We start from the raw sequence: 6,519 nt of genomic DNA, 5'->3' as shown, positions 1-6,519 counted from the left end.
TAGTGTCTGTCAGTTTTACAGGTAACATACAAGAAGACAAATGAAGCAGCAAAGGTTGTTTTGCTATTTTAGTTGGGTGGAAGCGGATAAACAGCAAGTGTTAGAGTCAGCTGGACAAATAAACCTCCCAAATTCTGCCAGACATGGAGACTGCTGCAGGTCGCTCTCTTTGGAAGGGCTGGAGGTTTCACTCACTATCAGAATTCATTAGAAAAATCCTAACTTTATTTACAAATTAGAAAACCTACGTGAACATGGACTGTATATTTTTGTTTGGGGGTTGATCATCCATCCAAGAAAAACTGAATTAAATATTAATGCACACTCTCATCAGCAACACCTGCTATGGCATAAATAACTAATCACAAGACAGAAAAGATTTGGTGGTTCTGTGTTCATGAAACATGTCAGAGATCTTCAGTCACCTCAGGACGTCCCCATACTGACTGACAGAGCCTCATCTTTGTAGTTTAGGTGACTTTTAGAAAATAGTATGATCATTCACATTTAACAAATTCTTTCACTAACAGCTTCAGAAACTCTCCTCATGAATCTTTTTCATAGTCCCTGAAAGCTGGTACTGAAGAGGTTTGAGGTTTCCACCCACCAGCAGCAGCAGTGATGTGAGCCCGCAGCTTTGTTATCATCTAGACCTGCAGGAAACATGAAACAGCTTCATTGTATCGCCGACTCACTACTCTCCCAGCGTATCTGCTGGTGTTTGATGGTGGTGTGAAGTTTGAACCAGACTGGGCCACAATCACACAGCAGAACACAACACAATGTGGGCATTGTTGAGGTTAGAGGGCCCTCTACGTGTGTGTGTGTGTGTGTGTGTGTGTGTGTGTGTGTGTGTGTGTGTGTGAGTGAGTGAGTGAGTTGGCAGGATATGGTTGGGTGGGGGGGTGGAAGGGGGTATGACTCTCTTAACCACATTCCTAATTGTAGCAAATGAGTTGGGAGGTTCTAGTGTAAGACATGTGGTGAATGGCATCTCTGCTGCTGTGGGTTTGGCAGCAGATGCATCAGATCTGAACACATCACTCCTGCATCCACATTCATCTTAATATGTAATTTAAAGAACGAGTACTTTTACTTTTGACAGTTGAGAATATTTTGATTCAAATACTTTTTAAGCCCGAATTACGACCAGCTCCTATACAGTACTATACATTCAGGATCAGGTATGTGTAATACTTCATGCTAATACAGTAGAATTAACCATTGTTTGATTTTATTTATTTATTTATTTTATTTATTTTCCAGTCTTGGAGGCTATTTTATTAAATAAATAAAATAAAATAAAAAAAAATAAATAAAAATTGTTTGATAACAATAAAAATATTATGACCTGATAAAATTATATCCCTCGTTATCATTAAACATTAATTAGCCACTGATTAACACTGATTGCATCATTATTCTTGTGTGTTCAAGTTAATCTTGATGAGCAAATCAAAAGGAATTAAAAGCTTCTGTGTGGACAAATTCTAATTTGCAGTGCATTTAGTTTTATAGGTTCAGATGAGACACAGCACTGAGAAAAAACAAATGTAAGAACATCAGTGCATGTTTCAAAACTGGTAATTCACATCAGCTGATTTCTGTCAGATCAGAGTGATGCTGATGACACAAATGATCATATCTTTTATGCAGTTAGGTTTGATAAATCAATTGCTTGCTTAGTATGATCTGTGTGTCCCTGTGAGCGCTAAGGTGTGTAGCTGCCTTCACCTGGTTTCACCCAACCACACAGGCAGCACTTTCATGTCCACTTTTGCCCTGGGTGGTTGTGTAACATGAGCTGTGAGAGGAGGTGAAGCTGCCCGGCCTGGTATTGTCTCGGGTCAGTGGGAACAGAGAAACCGGAGAGACGGTGCAGGGCGAACAGGTGGACCCCTGCAGGTGACGAGGCCTTTCTTCACAGATTAGCTGCACTTTGGACTCACAAAATGAACGCTGACTTGAGAAAGGTCTGTGTGGCCTCCTGGTCAAATCACTGGTGAAGATATTAAGTTTCATTTGTGGGTAAAGAACCAGAGCCCTCTCCTAATGCTGCCCACACACATGCTTTACTCCACAGGGTTGACAAGGCCTGTTAAAGATGAATATTGCTGTACCGTTTTATCAAAGAAGAGTTATCAGAGAGCCAAGGAAGCACGGCCCAAATGCACAGTTGGCCTATGCAGCTTTGTGGTGTACCAAGGCTTAAAACCATGGTGATGACTACAACGCAATGCAAACAGATGGATGTTGTTACTTTGAGTGGAGGACTTCGGTAATACTTCAGTTTAGGCCCAGTCTTATTGATAATGACATTTATACAGCACACAGAGGCATGTCAGATTGATTACACTTCATGCTGATTAAGGAGTCGTGTGAGGATTTCACATCGTTGTTGCAATCTGGACAACTCACGCCATCCTTGGTGGAGATGCATGTCAGTGGTAGCAGTGTTAAAGGCTGGATCTCATTCGTTTGCCACCTTCATGCTGAAATGATGAAGTTTAGGAAGCTCTGGAACTCAAACCCTGGGGAGACAGAAGGACAGCTCCTTGAGTTTCACAGTAATTAAGTCAACATAACAGAGACTGCTGGAGGAAACCAAACCCAGTGTTATTGGAGAGGTGAGGAAACATGCCCGAAATGCACAGTTGGTGCAGGCATTTTTTGGCTGGTTTGCCAAGACATGAAACAGTGCAAAGTTATAACAGATGGCTCTGGATGCTTTGACTGAAGTCTGTGTGCACCCCCACTGATGATGACATTTATACACACAGAAGCATGTGAAATTGATTACATATCATGCTGATTTCTCAAAATTTTAGGATTAGATTATAACTTATCTGAATCTACACATAAATGGGTGATAGCACGGACTAAATATGAGAACAAAAGCATCACCAGTGAGGGAAATTAAGAGATAAGGGGTAAATATTGGATTTCTGGGCCTCCAAGACTGAAAAGAGAATGTCCGCAGTATATTTCACCGATCTGAAAAGTGAGCAGACTTAAGAGCAAAATTAAATCATCTTAGTGGTGACTGTATCCAGGAATACAGAAGATACCTCTCAGTGTTTTGCTGCTGAGCTCCACGGATGCTGAGTGACTGCAGAAGCTGTGTCTGCATCAGTGACTGTGTGAAGCATGGCGTTAAATCACACTGTGTGAAAGTGGGAGCAGCTGATCCTGGTCCTGTTGTGACAGTGCCGTGGTCCTTTGTAAGGAGACCATCCACAGTAAATCTGCTCCACTCCCCTCACACAAAGGGCTGCCTCCATTTATGGCTCCTGGGTGGGGGGTGTGCCGCTGAATCAACAATAAAGGGAGCGGGACCTCTCAGACCTCTCTGAATTCTTTCTCAGGCAGGCCGCGCAGATGACACAGGGAAATTCTGGGGATTCCTTTGTTATCCCTGCAAAGTGCAAAACCATTTCTGCTTTAGAGCAAAGGAATTCCCTCGAGGATGTATTATCATTGTATCATGACCGTCATGTTATACAGCAGACAGGGAATTTACTTAAGTTAGGACTGAAATTAAGTCTTTCATGGTGAATTAAGAAGTGTGTACAGTTATTTCATTGAATTTCAGTGGAGGTTTTCATAAGCCCAAGAGGATGTGGACGTTCTTCAAACTGCTGAGGATCATTCAAATCTCAAAAAAGCATGAAAATTAGATTAGAGTTTATTATACAAGGCTGTATTTTTACAACTTCAGCAACAGACCGATGGTGTTCTGTCTTTCTGTGTCTGAGCACATTGCAGATTGTAGTATACCATACACTTTATCAGTGGACTGTAGCCAAATCAAACACAACCGTGGTCTTTAACACCGATTGTCCTGCTGTGGAGCATAAACCTTTAACCACACATCTGCTCTGGACTCAAAACTGAACACTTCCCTCCAATTGTTATTGCCTGCCTGTGCTCGTCGTTAAAGCCTTTGTTGGTAAAAATAACTTGTGTCCAGGGGAAAAGCCCACGACTAATTCTAAGGAAACACATGCTCCATCAATGAACGCCACGCTGAGGCTTTCCAACTTCAATTCCACTCGCGTCCGGAGCCACGCAGTACAAGCTCAACCTTTCAGACGGAGAGGTCAAGAAACACTTGGTGAATCATTTCCATGTTTGTGAGAGCCACGTTATATTTCCTCACTCTCTGTTTCGCGCTAATGCTGAAAAACATTTTGGATAAACCTCCATTGCTTTGGAAGCGTTTCATGGAGGTGTTCAGGCTTTGAAGCCAAAGCTGAAAAACTTGTAGTAACATGATTTGACTAAAAGGGTGAGTTGCCAAGGTGATGAATGCTCCGATGGACCCAGCAGGAGATCAGTGAAGAGAATCCACCGACAGCCAAATCACCACCGAGCTAGAAACCTGCCTGCATGACACACAACAGGGCTCTGAGTACAGTGCATCATGGTTAACAACTTAACATCCATTTACTGTTCCCAAATTTTGAAAAAGTAAGAATGTCATATTATTATGTGTTATTTAGTGTACTTTATGTGCATTCAAATGAGTATAGTTTAATTTTTGACACGAGGCCAAATGCATAGTTAAATGCAAATTTAATTATTTTATATTAGAATGTTGTAAACTGTAATTTTCAATTTTACATTTATACATGCATTTTTTAGCCCAAAATGATAATGCATTTAGAATTAGTGCACTTTTAATGGCTATATTAATTACAGCAAATTTAAATGCAAATTAAATTACACTCACTGGAAACGTGTCAGAGAATTACATGTAACACATTTGCTTTAACATGATTAAAAGAAATATGCTAGAAGTCACAAAACAGGAAAATATCCTCCATCAAACACTTAACAGACTTTACGTGCTATTATTGGGCATGGCAAAATGTACTTCTTTTTTCCCTGGGTACCTTTATTTAAAGCAGAAAGCCAAATTTTGAGGAGTTCACTAAGCTGTCTGTTCGGTTCACTCACTCTCACAAAGTAAAACATCTGAAAATTAGTCAATATCTCCGGTAAAATACGGAGCACCAAGGGTCAAAGAGAGGCATCCTCAGTCAGGACCTGGGCAGTATTTCTGAGCATCTGTTACATCCAATAATCAAGAGGTAGAGACTGCACAACAAGAGCAAAGCAGAATGATGTTTGCAGTAAATGAGATGTGATCGTTAGCGTGAAGCGTAGTCTTTGTCTCCGTTGTAGTGTGTGCTCTGTTAACTTCTTGTCTATTTCTGCCAACTTTCCTGCAAAGGAAATGGACAACGGACGTCTTTTTGGGGTTTATTTAGGATTTAAGACTCTCCTGCATGTCTGCTCTGGCTGCACTCCTGTATTTTCTGCTGTCCTGTCGTTTTTGTACAGGGCAGGGCCGCTGTCACTGCAAACACTGTGTGCTCATTGAGTGATACGTTGATTTTTGCTGCTCCTCCACTAAGCTCTGACTTCTATCAACATTTCTCAAAGCTCAGCCCATAGTGTGCACATGATGTGTCACTGAAATGATCTCAGCTTTTGTTTGCCTTTGAGCTCCTGCAACATAAGAAAACAAGATAACAGATGCTCAAGATCAATAACTCCTCAAAATGTCAGGGTTGTTATCTTCCACAGTGACATCCTGTTTTGTGCACTTTGATTCCTCGAGACAACATGTCAATATCAGCCAGTGTTTCCATTTTATTTGTGCTCCTCACAACTTAATGCGAACACAGCGGCTGAAATTATGTACAGGCAGTAATCCAATGTTAAGTACCTGCCTCATGATTATATCGACTGTTTTATAAACTGTATACACCAGAAATTTCTCAAACACAAGTATGACATGCTCTCTGTTTTCTTGTTTGCTGGCTTTTGATTCTATACGTTGTGCGTTCTGTTCATATTTGTACTCACAATAGATGCACTCGAATCAGCAAGCATTGTCTTTGTCGCATCCTCGGACCTTTATACTCAACTTTTCACATGGAATTTAGACATATTCATGAAAAACTGCAGAAAATCCCCTGCCACTCTCACCATGTTCGACCTGTCTCCCTGCTTCCTGGATGGGCGGAGCCTCAGAATCACTATGGGAAGCCAGCTCACCAGTGGCAAACCCTTTAGAGAATGATGAAGCTGGCTGCCATCATGTGAAGCTCTCATCCCTATAATAGTTTGATCTGTGTAGATAATATGTAACTTTCCTTTTATCGCAGCTTTAGCAGTTTTTTAGCAGTTCATCTGTTACACTAATTAAGCTTCAGTGGCGGTAAAATTAGTTCCTCATTCGTAGGTTTGCGCAGTAAGTGTGTTTGAAGATAAGTTACCTTTATTCAATCATTAATTATTTAAATTAGGAATTATGATGTCTAGAATGACGTCTTTTGTTATCCTTTCTCTTCTGTTGTCAGATAAGCCTGTATAAAATATCCATTATGAAAGACTAGACTGGAACTCCCGCCTTTCCTCATCTGTCCACACAGACAGATCACTGTGCTGGTAATAATCCTGGCATCAGACCATTCTGATGAGATGTCAGTCTTTCTTCAAACTAAATAA

This window comes from Chaetodon auriga, chromosome 13, assembly GCF_051107435.1.
Source record: "Chaetodon auriga isolate fChaAug3 chromosome 13, fChaAug3.hap1, whole genome shotgun sequence".
NCBI classification, from domain to species: Eukaryota; Metazoa; Chordata; class Actinopteri; order Chaetodontiformes; family Chaetodontidae; genus Chaetodon; species Chaetodon auriga.
Note: the sequence above shows the minus strand (reverse complement) of the source record.